Source organism: Desmodus rotundus, chromosome 7, assembly GCF_022682495.2.
Source record: "Desmodus rotundus isolate HL8 chromosome 7, HLdesRot8A.1, whole genome shotgun sequence".
In the NCBI taxonomy this organism is placed as follows: domain Eukaryota; kingdom Metazoa; phylum Chordata; class Mammalia; order Chiroptera; family Phyllostomidae; genus Desmodus; species Desmodus rotundus.
The window spans coordinates 111,298,116-111,313,276 of NC_071393.1; the positions used below are offsets into that span (position 1 = coordinate 111,298,116).

Below are 15,161 nucleotides of genomic sequence, written 5' to 3' on the forward strand. Positions count from 1 at the left end.
GGTACCCAGATCAGCCACCTCAGTAGTACCTGGGAACTTGTTCAAAATGCAAATTCCAGGTCTTTGCTCCTGAATCACGGAAACAAAAACTGCGGGGTTGATGCTTAGCAGTCTGTTTTATCAAACCCTCCAGGTTATTCTGGTGTGCTCTAACTTGGAAGAATCACTACTCTAGAGCTAGTTTAGCTTTGCTAGTAGTATGTGACTCTTCTAGCATCTCTATGCAATGCTCTAGGTAATCAAGGTCTCTAGCTGGTCAACATGTCTCACCGTCTGGATATTGTTCAGATTGCCCCTCGTGGTACTGTGCCTGACTGGGTGGCATTTACTCTATGCACATGCAGCTTGGTTTTCACCCCTGTGCAGATTCCTCAAGCTCTTCTCTGGATGACTCCCTTCTCATTCATACTCTGTCCTGCAGACGCCATCTTTCCTCACGGTGAAACTCTGAATTCTGCCCACCCCAACTCAACAAGACCTCTCTACTCTGCTTGGATTTCCACGTCCTGTTTTGCATTTAGAAATGCTTCCAGACAGACATCCAGGGCCTTTGGGGGAATTACCTTTTTCATTTTCCTTTGTTTAAGGATCATAGTCCTACACTGACTTTTGTCCAATGTGTGACAATACTTCTTATGTATATTTTGTCCAATTTTCTCACTGTAATAGGAAGACAACTGTGGTCTCAGTTACCCTGTTGTCTGGAAGCCAGGTACTGTATTTTTTGGACTATAAGACATACTTCCCCCTGCAAATTTGGGAGGAAAATGGGGGTGCATCTTATAGTCTGAATGTAGCCTGGCTCACGGCGGGGGGGGGGGGGGATATCATGATATTTATGTTATTAAATATTTTACCACATTTTTTGCTTCAAAAATGTTTTTCCTATTTTCCTCCTCTAAAACCTAGGTGCATCTTATGGTCTGAAATATACGGTACTTATTTTTTATGGCCTTAAGGTCACATGAGAACTAATTTTTTGAGAAAAATGAACATTGTATTAATTTTTTCACATTACTTCTGCCACTACTAGAGGGTTTTATGTACTGCATGCTAGCCACTTGCTAGCACAGGAGGATTCAGACCTGAATAGCCTTTGAAGCCTTTGCCTTCAAAGATCATTTAACCTGCAAAAGCGGACTAACGTAAGAACTCATTATGAGTCCGTCTGTGATAAAGGTTATAACAGAGGCAGCATGAAGTCCTATAAAGTCCATGGCTGTGAACTCAGATAGGCTCCATTTAAATCTCAAACCCATGACTTATTATTGCGCTGTGTGACCTCTCATAGCCTTAGCTTCCCATTCTGCAGACTGGAGAAAATAGTACTTTGCAGGATGTCAAGAAGATTAAAATAAATTTTTTTATAGAGCACTTGACACACAGAGGAGCACTTAAATATTAATGGAGAATTCTGTAGAGGGGAAGTGACATTTAAATTGTGCCGCGAAGGTCCAGTAGGATTTCGATACTTGTTCGATGAGTTCTAGGGACCCTCTGCTTTAACGGAACTGAATGAGCAGCGGCTCAAAGGTGTAAAAGGAGGTGAAGCCTGCAAATATACTTACGAAAGTTAGCATAGCCCAGAGCCTTAAAAAAGCCATTTGGAGCTCAAAAACAAAACAAGACAAACAAAACAACCCACCACCATCACCAGGAACAAAAAGCCTAGTAGTAGGAAAGTAAAAATGAAGGAAAAAACAAAACAAAATATAACCCATAGTAAAAGTATATTCCTTAGGCCATTCCTATTTACTGCCATGACTAATAAATTTGGGAAGGCCTGTGGAAAATTCCTGTGGGCTGATATTTTCCTAACCACTATTCAAAACTACTTTAAGTTGATATTCTAAGCTGATCATGCCATTAATACTAGACTCCAGAACATGTCCCCAAGTTTCCAAGGGTTTGCTAAATTGTTTTTTCTGTTATCTATTTCCTTGGGTTTCTTCCTTTTTTTTCTTTCTCATGTTGTAAAAATTGATTCCCTAGGTTTTCTAAGAGATTGATAATGTGAAAATACTAAAAAACCTTTCCTTAGACTCTGGAATGTCTTTCTGTTTTCACATTTGATAAGGAGTACTGTCAAGGGCTTAGTAAAATATATAATGTACTTTCTACATTTCTTTTGGTGGGGATTTCTAGACTTAAGTATTTGATTTCATTGAGGTTAAGATTATCCTAATGAGGGTTTTTTGTTTGTTTTAAATTATTATTTTTTGTAATGTCTAACAAGAATCAAATGGCTTCCCGGACTGAGTTTGTTTCATTTCTCCAGTGGGTAGCTTTTATCTGACCTTTAGATATTTATTCTAATATTGTTTTGTTTGGTTTCAGAAACTCTGGAATGTTTTAGGAAAAATAAGGCTCATGGAGAAGAGCTGTTATTCCTGAAAGATGATGAGACCAGAAATGGGGAAAAAATTCAGAAATCAGGATATCAGTTTTTAAAAAGTTCTTTGCCTGTCTCTAATACCAATCATTTGGAAGTCTGTCCCTCTACTCTGTGATGTGTTATCAGAAAAAACTCTTCATACTAGAATTACATTGAGTTCATAAATTAAATTGGGAAGAATTTACTTATTTCTTATATTGAGTTTTCTCATTCTTAAAAATGATTTATCTCTCTCTTTATTTATTTATTTATTTAGATCTTCTTCAATGATATTGATAGAATTTTGTCCCCAACGATCCTGCACCTCTTTTATTAAATTCATTCGTGGGTTTTTAAGAGTTTTCTTTTAAAAAATGGGAGTTATTTTTTATTGCACAAATTGGTTGTTGTCACAGAAAAACTGATTTGTATATGTAGATTTTGAGTTCAGCAAACTTGCTCTACTTGTTACAAGAATGGTTTGTAGATTTTCTTGGATTTTTCCAGGGAGAGAGTTGTAACATATGCAGGGGCAATTTTTCTTTTTCTTTCTTGAATAAAAGTAGTGGTAGTGGGACCTTGTTTTGTTCCTGATTTAAAGGGACTCCTAACATATTTTTCGTGTTAGAAAGTTTCTTTTTGTCTCTGGATGGTTGGACATTTTTTAAAAGTAGTTAGCCAATATAGGATTGTACAAATATTTTTTTTCTATAGCTACTGAGATAATCATGAGTTTGGGTTTTCTCTTTTATTCCATTAATGTAGTAAAATAAGTTAATGGATTTTCTAGTGTTTAACTATTCTTGTATTCCCAAATTCAGTCTGGCTATTTAAAAATAAGATATTGCTAGATTTCTTTTGTTAATATTTGGTTTAGTAATGCCATGTAATTTTTCTTTCTAGTATTATACCTTTTATTAGGTCATAGGATAAATTTGGTAGATTCCTCTTTTTCTATTATCTGGAAAAATTTATATAATGTTGGATTTATTTCTTTCCTGAAGGTATGGTAAAACTTATTTTACATTCTCTGTACCTGGTGGTAATTTTAGGTAGAAGACTTTTTCGTTGAGATTTTTAAAAAATGAAGTATAAAATACATATGGAAAAGTACGCAGATCATAAATTCATAGCTCAATGAATTTTAACAAACTCAACAAATCCATGTAACCTGATTTTAGATCAAGAAAATGACAGTTACCAGTACCTCAGAAGTCCTCATTGAGTGCCCTTTCAGCCCACCCCCTGGGGTAACTGCTACTGTAATGTCTAACCCATAGTTTAGGGGCTTTTGGTTTGGTTGGTTTTGAATTAGATATAAATGGAATCATTCAGGATGAGTTCTTTTTTGAAAAAATTTTTATTGTATTTTTTTCCATTACCATTTAGCCCGCTTATACCCCTCTCTCCTCCTGCAATCACCACAGCTATTCATGTCCGTGAGTCCTTTTTCTTTTTTGCTTGATCCCTCCAGCCCCTAACCTCTGCTCTGCCCCCATAGCTGTCATCCTGAATTCTTTTGCATATGGTGTTTCTTACTCAACGATGTATTTGTGACATTTATACTGTTTCATTCATTCTATTTTCTGTGTAGTATTCTACTATTAATGGGTTTTTGAGTACTTTCCAATTTTTGGCTAATAGGAACAGGGCTGCTGTGAACTTACTATGAACATTCTTATAGATGTCTTTTGGTGAGCATATTTGCACGTTCTCTTTACTATAGGAGTTTAATTATTGGGTCATAGGGTCTGCATATGTTGATGTTGCCAAACAGTTAAGTTGTTGAACTGATTTATACCTTTTATTAGCAGTGTTTGAGTTCTGATTGTTCCACATTCTTACTGAGGCTGGTATCGAACTGTTTAATTTATCCATTCTAGTGGGTATGTTTAGTATATAATATGCTGTTAATTTGCCTTTCCTTGATGGTTAAGTACACTAAGCACCTTTTCTATGTGCTTGTTGATCATTTTTGTATAACTGCTTCGGTGATGTGCCTGTCCAAGTTTTTGTCCATTTGGATTGTCTGCTTTTCTTGTTGACTTGTCGCAGTTCTTTATATATTACAGATGCCAACCTTTCTTATATTTATATACTACAAATATCTTATTGTATGGGCAGCTTTGAAATGAGTTTTTCCCTTTCTAATAGTTATTTAAATTTTCTATTTTCTTTTGAGGTCATTTTAATAACTTCTTCTAGCAAATTGTTGATTTATCTGTTTTCAAGTTTACTGATATAAAGTGTTTCAGTCCAGAAAATTTTCAGTCACTCTGTGTAAATATTGCATATATAAGCACATGTGAGTATGTGTGTGTATTTTTAACATAATGGGTAGCATACTCTACATATTATTTTGTACTATGTTTTTTTCACTTAACAGTATTTCTTGGAAAGCCTTGCTTTTATATATATACAGTATCCAGCAGAAGCACAGCCTGCTTGAGTGTGGTTGGTAGGGTAATAATATGAATATAGTAATTTATAGTTTTAATTGGAGCATTTCACCTAAAATGTCATATGTTGTGCTTGAGTGTGATATTGTTATGTTACAGAATTACATGCTTATGATTTTGTAATAAAAGATTTTGTAATAAAAAAGGGGTGTTATTTGTGCCTGACCCTGTATGTGTATATCTCCCTATTAAAAAAAATAGATTCATAGTATTTAATAATATTATGTAAAATATATTTGTACAATCTCCTATTGATGGACATTTGAATTATTTTCAGTCTTTTGCCGTAACAAGCACAGCTGCAGTGATGATAAATTCGTAAAGTGCAATCTGGCCTCTTTAACTCCTGGGCTGGTACAGGGTTAACTTTTAGGTTTATTGTTCTGTTTTTAATTTTTTAAATCTTTAAAAAATTGAGATCTAAATCATATACAATGACATTCATCCTCTTAAATGGTTTAATTCTGTGGGTTTTCACAGAGATGTGCAACCACGACCACTGCGGAATTCCAAAACATTTTCATCATTCCCCCAAGGAAATGCTATACTCACTTGCAGGCCCTTGCCCTCCCCCAGCTCCTGGCATTGGCTAATCTACTTTCTGTCTCTGTATCTGCCTACTCTGGACCGTTCGTACAAATGGAATCATACAAAACGTGGTATTTTGTGTCTGGCTTCTTTTACGTAGTATGTTTTCAAAAGTTCATCCATATTCTACTATGTATTAGCATCTCATTCCTTTTATGGCCAAATAATACTCTGTCGTATGGAGATACGGCATTTTAGTTGATGGACATTTGTTTTGTTTCGACTTATTGGCTCTCATGAATAATGCTCCTGTGAGTGTTTGTGTGCAGGCTTTTGTGTGAACATACACTTTCAGTTCTCTCGTGTCTGTACCTGGGAGTAGAATCTCTGCGTTATATAGTGACTCTGTGTTTGACTGTTTGCGGACTGTCAAACTGTTACCAGCTCTATCATTTTACATTCCCACCAGCAATGTGTGAGGTGGGAACTTCTTCACATCAATTTCTTCACCTCTTTGTCAGCACTTATTTTACACATATATACATATATTTACACATTGCATTTTCCTAATTAATGATATTGAATATCTTTTTTATGTGCTTATTGGCTATTTATGGCTTTTTTGGAGAATGTCTATTCAGATCCCTGCTTATTTTTTAACCGGGTGTTCATCTTTATTGTTGAGTTGTAAGAGCTCTTTATTCTGGGTAGTAGATCCCTATCAGATGTGTGATTTCCAACTTCCCGTTCTGTAGGTTCTCTTTTCACTTTCTTGATAGTGTCATTTGAAGCAAAATTTACAAAATTTTAATGAACTCTAATTTATTTTTTTCTTAGATCAATTTGGGGACTATTGCCATTTTAATAATATTAAGTATTCTCCAATCAATGAACATGGGATGTCTTTCCATTTGTTGTTAGGTCTCCTTTAAATTTTTCCAATAATGGCTTTTGCCACTTCTATTCAGCATTGTGCTGGAGGTTATAGTCAGGGCAGTTAGGCAGATTGGAAGGGAAGAGTAGAACTATCTCCTTTTACAGATAACATGATCTTATAGAGACCCCTCAACAAGTTCCCAAAGGAAAATAAAACTTAGAGACAGATAATAAATGAGTTCTAGGGGGTTGCAGGATTTAAGATCAATATACCCAAATCAGTTGTTTTCCATACACAAACGATGGACATGTGGAAGTATAACTAAGAAAACAATTCCATGTATAATAAAAAGAAAAAGAATAAAACACTCAGGAATAAATTTAACCAAAGAAGTATAATATTGTTCCCTTCTGATTTCCATTCTTTATCCTGGGCATTTGAGGATTTTCCTTTATTTATTTGAGGTTCATCTATGTTTTTAAAACAAAAATGTTCATATTTTATCTAATATTTCTATATATCTGAAGAGAAGAGAAAGTAATTATATATCTGTTGTATGATTGGAGAGTTTTAGGTCATATTATTTCCCCATATTGCCATATTGCTGGAATTTCACTAGCTGATTTTATAGGTATAAAAAACTTTTGGTAGATTTAGCCAAGTTATAAGAGAAAGATATTAATTTTTCCAGCATAAATGTAATGAAGCAAATGAACAAGAAAATGCTGCTGATAAGAGTGACTTCATGAAAAACTTAAACACCTCTACATTAGAAAAACTTTAAAGGCCAATTAGAAGGAGGTAGAGCCCTGGCTGGTGTGGCTCAGTAGATTTAGTACTGGCCTGTGAACCAAAGGGTTGCTGGTTTGATTCCCAGTCAGGGCACATGCCTGGGATGCGGGCCAGGCCCCCAACAGGGGGCGCACAAGAGATAATCACACATTGATGTTTCTCTTCTTCCTTCCCCTCTCTCTAAAAATAAATAAATAAAATCTGTTTTAAAAAAAGAAAGAGGTAGAAATATTTGTAACATGTATGTTGATAAGGGGCAAATATCTCTCTATATAAAGTGTTCTTTTAAATCAACAAGAGAAAAAAGGCTAGCTCTTAATAAAAAACGGCCAAATATATTTTTAAAAAGGAATTTGCATGAGAAATACAAGTGGCTAATAGAGAAAAACATTTATCTTTATTAATGAAATAAATGCGAATTAGAATACTGACATGTTATTCTTTTGCCTTGCATATTTAACAACTATACGCCTTGTGATCGTGAGTATGGAGTGAAACTCAGATAACTCCATAGCAGAAATGTAAATTGGCATTACTTGTATGGAGGACATTTGACAACATTTCTAAATTTGAGATACTACATTTACATAACTAAACCTAGTAGTTTTACTTGGAATTGATCCTGACAAAATAATTGTTATTTTTAATATAGGTTAAACACAACATTTATCCCAGCATCTTCTTTAATGGTATAAACTTGGAATTGACAATAAAGAGATGGTTAATTGCATGCAGTAGAATATTTTACCATTATTAAAATTTGTGTTTTATAATATGAATACATTGCTCTTCATGTAATGTTAATGTTAAGGGAAAACTAACAGGATACAAAACTTTGCAAGAAGTATGACACCAGTTCTATCAAAAACAACCACCCACACAGAAATCATTGGACACATACATGCATATACATATGGAAAAGTAAATATCCATCATATTGGAAAGAAATATTCTATCATGGACAATTTATCTTTGGGTGATGGGATTGAAGTTTTCTCATTTATATACTTTGAAATTTTCCAGATTTTCAAGAATAAATATGTATTGCTTTTTAATTAGGAAAAAAAGAACAATACTTATGAATCGGATGTTTTCACACAGATGAAACAGAGTATTATGGCTTGGTGAGAACTTTTTCCATGTGGCCCGGGGTTTCTTCCCCTGGTCCATGGATCGGAGTGCCCACAGAGGTGAACTGGTTTGCAAAGCAATAGAAGCAGCTCTGAAATTGAGAGTATTTTAAGTCCTACGAATTTACAGTGAAGAGAATATAGGGGCAAATCATGTCAGTAAGTTTTGACATATATTGCTAACTTGTCACTGATTTGTTAACATCTGTGTAATGATAACTTTGTTATTTCTCCCCCATTTGTTAGTGTCCTAGCTTCACCCTCTGCTAAGCCCCTGCAAACAGTTCAGTGTTGCAGTAATAAGCACTAGGCATCTTTTGGGCAGTTTTCTCTCACTCTAACCCCCTCCCAAAACTTACCCCTTTTCCCTTTAAATGTTGCATTGTATTTATTGTTGCGAACTTTCAAATAGGATTTCTGTAAATAAGGAGAGCCATCTCTCATCATGGTCCCTTTAATTATTATAGAGTTTTCATATATCTAGAGTATAAGTCTGAGTTAATTCCACCTTACTTTGCACTCCTATGTGCCACTGTACTGATATAAAGATATAACAAAGAAGAGACTGTGATTCTAGTAGAGACTTTATCATATGGGGGGAGAGAACGGCATAGTAATTTAAAGAATGAGTTACTTTATGGGTTTAAGTACTAGATTGTTATTTTACCCCCCAGTATCCTTATCTGTACAGCGGGAATACGAGTAATTTCTTCCATCACCCTGTTTTGGCGGTCTCGCCCAGTGTGCCTGCTGCAGTGCACACGGGGTGGGCACCATGGGAGGTTTTACAGCAGGCACGACCTGAGTAGTCAGGGGCACTGACCCCTTTCCCCTTAGACTGTCAAATAAAAAAATGACAGCAGCCAACCCAATAGCCGTCCTGTGTGAATGGATCAAAATTATACCTTTTTTTTTTTGTCAGATTGGCAAAAGATAGATTTTTTTGGTACACTCCAGAATTTTAGTAATTAGTTTATGTGTGTCATGAGGTGAAAAAGGTTGAAAATCACTGCTCTGTTTCCTTATATTTGTCTCTCTTCTTCAGTGAGTTTTCCACTTCCAAGATATTATGGTTTTGTTCATTTATTCACAATAATATAACATCTTGGAATACCTCACATTGTCTGGTTCATTTAATGTATTTCTAACATCTAGCAGAGTGGCTCCCGGTACTGCCGTTCCTTCCGGGAGCGTTCTTCCTGCGTATTTGTAACAGAGTGCATCCTCATGCTTGCTTAGTTCCCTGCTCAAGTGTCACCTAAATAGAGAGGCCTTGCTAGACAACCTCCTGCATAAAATAGCATCCTCTCCTTTTCTCTGTTTTATCCTGCTTTATTTTTCTCCGTAACACCAACTCTCTCGATCTGTTATACATCTGTCGGTTTTCTTACTGTCTGTCTTTTCCACTAGACATCAGATCTGTGAGTGCCTGCACTTTGTTTACCCCTTTATCCTCAGTTTCTCACTAGGCATATTAGGCTCTCAGACGTTTGTTGAATGAATAAACAAATAAAACTATCGAACACGTGGATGAATAGGTAGGGAATATAACTGGCTTTATGGGGTTGCTATGAAAATAAAATAGAATAATCAAAGTGTTTCACTTTCATGGTGACTGATACAAGTAGATATATAACAAATGTTGGCCATAATACAATGTTGCTCAGAATTTCTGACTCTTTAATGTTTCAATATTAGTATTTTTATTACTATTTTATGGATGAGGAAGTTGAGTCTAAAGATGTATTCAGAATTTAGAAAGTTCTGGCTACTAAGGGCTATCTCAGGAATTCAAACTGTAGTCCCTCTCATTAAGTTGCTTTCAAAAAAATATCAAAGGAGCCTCATGGGGAAGGTACCATTTGAACTGGCTTTCAAAGGTAGATGAGAGTTCTGGGCACACAGTTGGGGGAAGGGCATTCTGAGCCGGGGGAACACCATGAACAATGATGGGAATCGTGGCTGTACAGGCGCATCTGTGTAAAGGACCATGTCCTAGCTCCCAGCTCTGAAGAGCACCAGCAGAATTTATGACTAGGGTGTTGTGGACACTTTGGCTACCAGCCTTATCAGTGGATTTTACAAGTATTTAATGGGCCTGTCTGTGGCCCACATGCCGTATACCTAAGCTGTCCAAAAGGGTAGCCAGGAGATATCTGTGGCCATTTAAGTTTGAATTAATTAAGCTGAAAGGAAAAAATTCATTCTTCAGAGGCACTAGCTGCATGGTAGGTGCTCAGAAGCCACAGGGGCCCAGTGGGCACCACCCTGGACAGCACAGACATGGAACACGGCCATCGTGCAGACCGCTCTACTGGACGGCACTGTTACAGAAGGCTAGTGAATGACTAGAGAGAGGACGCCCGCAAAATATTTAGAAAGAAGAAGAGAATAGTGAAAAAAACATGTTTCCCAAACTAACAATGCTTTGAAAAACAGAGTGGGGAGCAATTATTGGGAATTCTGAACTAATCAAGCTTTAAAAGGCCAGTAAGGCTTTTGTTTTCCTTTTGGATGGAAACTTCAGTTCATTTGACTAGGGTAGGGATACCAGCCAAAGGCGTCACAGTCTTGGGAGATCACTTTATGGATGTAGATTTAAAATTATCTAATACGCTGCCTCCCTCCCCCCATTAGCCATTAGCCTGGCTTGCCAAACAAATGGAGTCAGCAACCCGGAGCCGATCCTTGATCTAGGCTCTGAACCATTCGGACTGATCATTAACTAGGTAAAGAACTGCCTTTACCCAATATGGATCTACAATCATCTTCATATTTATAGAAGTTTATATCCTGGCTCTTCTCACTTTATAAAAACTTCACATAAATCCTCAAGTATCCCCATGAGGTTGGCTTTATTTCCTCAGATACAGCAGTAAGAGTGCAGACTGACTTGTCCAATATCATATAACCAGGCAGTGGCGGAGCCAATATGCAGCCTCAGATTTTCTGGTGCAGAAGTCAGGTGCTCCTCAGATGCTCTTTACAGTGAGGATACGTCTCTGACCAGGATAAAAACGGAATGTGAAGCTTTTGTGACCAAAATGAGAAGAGCTCAGATGAAAGGTCAGATGGGAGCCCTTAGAGAAGTGACTGTTTTGTGGGCAACAGGTTGACCCTCAAAGTCATTGGAAGTCACCAAAGTCCTCTCCTTATAGTAGAAAGAGTAGCGTGATGAAGCAGTCTGCTAACATTTCGGGGTTTTATTTGCTCCAGTGAGGAGCAACTGCGTGATTGATTATGTTTCGTGTTGGGAGTCTGGTGAAGTGTTACAAACAAAAGACGACCTATGCCCGGACTTTGTTAGTAGAAAGAGATTTAAGGGGATAGATTAAGATACATTTTGAAGAAAGAATACACATTTTTTACAAAAGTATCACTATTCCAACCATTACTCAGGCCTAAAATGTTGGTCTTCCTAGTTCTACTCAGGATTGATTGTGTAATCCTCTGGACTACAATAGCCTGTTGTTTATACAAATATTCATTGTGGCCAAATTTCATTATTTTTAGGGACCTTGTCTCCCTTACTAGATTTTGAGCACCTTGAGAGTTAATTGTTTGTATTTTTGAGTGCCTTGCACAAAGTTGGGTTTCTACAAATGTTTGCTGAACTGAAACTAATCATTTTTGAACAATTCTTTCTATCGTATTTTCATACTTAATAAATTACCAGTTTGTAACTTTATTTTTGGTCTCCCTCAATCTATTTATTTGTTTCTATGCCCATTTTCTACTTCCCTCCATCATTCTGGTTCAGGCACTGGCCACCTGTGGATATCCACCTGTTTTGTGGATAACTGACTAGTTTCTTAATTTTGTTTTTTTTTCCCCCCTCTTGTCCTTCAACCTTCTAATCAAATCTTCACGAGACCATCTAGATTATTCTTCTTCAAAAAATTGTTTTCCTCCTTTTCAGTGTCTTGCCATGATCGCCTGAATTAAGTGTAAATCCTTAAGTCGGTATTCAAAGCTCTCTGTATCTCATTGAAACCCACCTTTCCACAGCACTAAAGAGAGTTTTAAGGAAGTCTGTAGTTCATAAGATTTGCTTAATGATATGTTTGGGTGGATATGAGGTTCAAAAGATTTTAAAGACATAGAGTATCATAAGAAATTCCTTGAAAACAATACAAACCTGTGTAGTGTAATCAACCGCTTGACCACGTGATTAGTCCGCAGATGCTATAGATGGAGTTCAGAGTAGCAGATCGTTGAAGCCTTGCGTCATCAGAAATGGAACTTCATTGGAGAAACTTATGGTTGTTTGGGGTCCTGTAACACTTATTTATTTATCAAGACCAAATTTCTCCTTGTTTTTCTAATACAACTATTTAAGATTTTAGAGTAATAGACTCTGTTTTGTTGGTATAGAAATATTTCCTGTGTCAGAATTCAGATACTTGCAAATAGATGCTCCTGCTTAAATATAATTCTTTTAAATGCTATTGGATCCCTTCCCAGCCCTTGGAAGACGTATATACCTGAGTTGTTTCTTCTGATTGGCTTCTACTGTGGACACTTAGTTTGAAGTCATATTGGAATAATTTGAGGAAAAGTAGAATTTGGCAGATATTATAGCATTTGAGTAGCTATCATGAAAAGTAGGTTTCAAACAGAGTATGGCGTTGTTTAAGCTCAACTTATAATAAATAGAGTTTGTCAATTATGTAGCAATATAAATTAAAAAGTGCTATTTTTATGGGGGACAGATTTTTCTGTAGGGTTAACTGCTCTATTTTGTACATGATACAAAGAAATTTAATTTCTTTGTCTTTGCATGCAAGAAATATAGAGAGCAATATATAATAGTAAAAATATCAGATTTCTTGAAATAATACATCTAATTTTTCAGGAATTTCCAAAAATAGAGGATGCAAATTGGCTAGCTCTGCCTAAATAGTGATTGGATTGGTTACTTTTATTGATGACTGTTCTAATTAATTTAGCAAGGCAACTCATTTCCGTTAACATAATATGGCTAACACCTTAACTACTAGTAATCAATTCATATCTATTCTCAGACTGTAAAGAAGGCTGTCTATAAACCTATAGTTATTATTTCTTACTTAAACTTTATTTACTTTTGCATTTCTAAGAAAAAGGATTAAAAAATTATATGTATACATAAGTTCATTTCTTCACTCCAATACTCATTCTAGTCTCCAAGGGCCTTCTGATTTACAGGCTCTGAAAAATCTTTCCTCTTCCAATTTGAATATAAGTAATTAGATTCTTCCTAGTTTGGAACTTCAATTTGAAAACGTGTGTGTGTGATTTGGCATTAGACTGGACATCTTATTCTTAAATGAGGTCATGTAACTTCAGTTTTAAATGAAATTGCCAAGCAGCATCTGTGTAGTTTTGAGGAAACTGGAAAACGACTTTTCTGCTAAGATTATGATTCTCCGCGACAGTCATTTTAATGACAGGTAGGCATGTCTGTACCAATTCCAGTTTAAATAACTAGGTTCTGAACCTGCTTTTGTTCTGATTAGGAGATTTGTTTACATGCTCTGAAATACAGAGGCGCAGCCTGTTAACGGCTGCAAATTTGGTTGCTTAAGCTGTGTGTGGGCAAACTTACCAACAAAGAAGAATATGGGATAAAGCTGTATGTAGCCCAAAGAGTAAAGTGTTTATTATCTGGGCTTTTAAGAAAAAGTTTGCCAACCCCTGGTTTATATTGGCAGTAATCATAAGATGATCTTACAGGTATTCGAAGAGTGCCATCTGAGTCCACAAAGCAAGAAGAAACTAGGTTTTTCATGGTTTTAGTCCTGGGGTGTTTTATTTCTGATTTGCATGTGAGATATAAGATGGAGATAATACAGCAACTTCGCAGGATTTTTAGGAGTGTGGAATCATGGCTCCTTGTAGTTCTTTCCACATAGAGGGCAGTAACAATTACTGCCGTTGTTATAAAAATATGCTGGATTCCTGACAGTTGTTTCTGCTTTGAGTCTCTCTTCTGTTTTATCTCAGCCCTGTCTGCATAACATTTAATTTTGTAACAGACTGTGAAAAATGCTTCCCAGAATGACAGTTTGCAGCTTCTTTTATGCATTGGATTGGTTAAGCATTGGGAATTAAAGAGGGAATGTAAGGAAGAAACTTAATTGGGGATTGGATTACCGGATAATTAACAAGATCATGTCCTCTCTTGAAGGTGGTTTCTGAGGGGTTTGGAAAAATAAAACATTTCAAAAGGTGTATTAACCTAGATGCACAGAAACAGTGGACTGGGCTTGCTTAAGGCAAAGACAGACCTCTTACTAAACAATGTGCTTGGAGTGTGACTACCCACCAGGGCCTGCCCACTTAGGAATTTATGATCAGATCACAATGAAGTTTCTTTCCATACAACTCCCATCTTTCCACACCACTTCAAAATCTTTTTCATTGCAGCTGAAAGGCAAGTCCTAAGTGTAGCAATTTTATAGCAGGGTAACAATGTCAGTGTAACAAATTATCACAAAATTTAGTGGCATAAATCGATCAGTTATTATGCTCACAGATTTTGTGGATAAGAAATTGGGGCTGGGCACAGCAAGGACGGCTTCTCATTGTTCCACGGTGCCTGAAGCTGGAACACTCAAAGGCTGGGAGATGGGATATCTGAAGATCATTCATTCATATATTTGGCAGTTGTTGCTGGTTCTTGGCTAGGAAAGCTCTCGTTTCTCTCTGCATGTCCCAGAACAACATTTCTATCCTTCTCTGGTGATCAGAACAAGTCACAGGTCCATCTAGGTTCAAGGGGAGTGGTAAGGTTCTTGAAGAGCATGTAGGACCAGAAATATGCCTGAGGACATTTTTGGAAATTTAATGTACCACAATTATATCACATAATTAATTACACATATAGCACTTAATCTATGTGCCAAGTATTATTCCAAGTATCTTACAAATATTAATTCATTTAATCCATAACAGTCTCATTTAACAGATGAACAAACTGAATCATAATATTGGATTAACTAGAATACAATTTTCTCTGA

The 15,161-nt window shown here is 36.3% G+C and overlaps 1 protein-coding gene across 8 annotated transcripts in view; it reads left to right on the plus strand.

The window, feature by feature from the left end:
- The window catches only part of RAD51B (RAD51 paralog B), a 515,100-nt gene that overhangs the window by 103,676 nt on the left and 396,263 nt on the right, over window positions 1-15,161 (plus strand). The window lies entirely within an intron of this gene.